A 576-nucleotide genomic window follows, 5' to 3' on the forward strand; every position below is an offset into this window, starting at 1 on the left:
TGCATGAACCCCTCGGGGCTGAGGCCGGCTGTTTCCAGCGGCCAGAGGGACCTCGCACTGACCTTCAAGGCTGGACCACACGGCAAACCCAGACGGGCCGGTGTGTGCCCTAAGGCACCGTCTCTCCCTCCCTCCTTCCAGGCCTCTGGATCCTCCCCAGGCAGCGCCCTGCGGGATGCGCCAGTGCAGGGCGCCCTCGTGTGGCCACAGCGGCTGTGCAGCCTCGCGTCGGGACCCTGTCGGTCGCCTCCTACCTCTGCGCATGCGCGTGCGCTCTCCCCTAAGCCCTGGTCTAGGAGTCCAGCCCTCCAGCCTTCAACCCTGACTCCCCCTTTTTTTCTTCGAATATTTTCTCAGTGTCCTACGCATATCACAGGGTGTATATCAAATTTCTAGCCCTAGGTAACTATCCCCAAAGTGTAGCAGCTTAAAATAGCAAACGTTTGTTATCTCTTGCATTTCTGGAGGTCAGGTCAGGGACACAAGCTACTTAGCAGGATGGTTCTGGCTCTGGGGCATCTAAGGCAGTTTATACCAAGACGTTGGCAGACTGTAACTGGTGCCCACCGGACCAGG

The sequence above is a fragment of the Condylura cristata genome, unplaced genomic scaffold, assembly GCF_000260355.1.
Source record: "Condylura cristata isolate star-nosed mole 26May11 unplaced genomic scaffold, ConCri1.0 scaffold00026, whole genome shotgun sequence".
In the NCBI taxonomy this organism is placed as follows: domain Eukaryota; kingdom Metazoa; phylum Chordata; class Mammalia; order Eulipotyphla; family Talpidae; genus Condylura; species Condylura cristata.